This window comes from Penaeus monodon, chromosome 34, assembly GCF_015228065.2.
Source record: "Penaeus monodon isolate SGIC_2016 chromosome 34, NSTDA_Pmon_1, whole genome shotgun sequence".
Lineage (NCBI taxonomy): Eukaryota > Metazoa > Arthropoda > Malacostraca > Decapoda > Penaeidae > Penaeus > Penaeus monodon.
Window position 1 is genome coordinate 31569149 of NC_051419.1, and position 806 is coordinate 31569954.

The window sequence follows — 806 nt, forward strand, 5'->3', positions numbered from 1 at the left end:
CCCTTCTGTTTATCCATCTCTTTCTTATGAGCTATCTTTATTCGATTTATTTCCCTCTTCCCCTTTCATTCTGTTTATCCCTTTATTTCTTATCCCCCTCCTTTATTCGACGTGTCCCCTCTTCCCTTCCTTTCTATCTATCCTTTTGTTTCCTCTCCCCCTCCTTTATTCGACGTGTCCCCTCTTCCCTTCCTTTCTCTATCTATCCTTTTGTTTCCTCTCCCCCTCCTTTATTCGACGTGTCCCCTCTTCCCTCCTTCTATCTATCCTTTTGTTTCTCTCCCGCCTCCTATCGACGTGTCCCCTCTCCTTCCTTTCTACTAATCCTTTTGTTTCCTCATCCCATCGCTTTATTCGACTGTCCCTCTTCCCTTTTTCTATCTATCCTTTGTTTCCTTCCCCCTCCTTTATTCGAGTGTCCCCTTTCCCTTCCTCTCTATCTATCCTTTTGTTTCCTCCTCCCCCTCCTTATTCGACTGTCCCCTCTTCCCTCCTTTCATCTATCTTTGTTTCCTCTCCCCTCCTTTATTGAAGTGTCCCTCTGTCCTTCCTTTCTATCTACTACCTTTGTTGTCCTTCCCTCCTTATCGACGTGTCCCCCTCTCCCTCCTTCTACATCCTTTGTGTCTATCGAGCCATAGACTATCCTCTGATCGAAAGCCCTCGCTTCCTTCACTATTGTGTTGAGTCGAAAACTATCCTCCTTATCGACGTGTTCTCTGTGAGTGGGAGGTGTGTGTGGATACATGGATTTTGTCTTCGGATGGTGATTTTATTGGGTCGTAAATTTTCATTTTAGTAGTGAG

General features: G+C 45.2%; 1 protein-coding gene across 1 annotated transcript in view; it reads left to right on the top strand.

The window, feature by feature from the left end:
- Window positions 1-806, top strand: part of LOC119594887 — a 100253-nt gene that overhangs the window by 93395 nt on the left and 6052 nt on the right. The window lies entirely within an intron of this gene.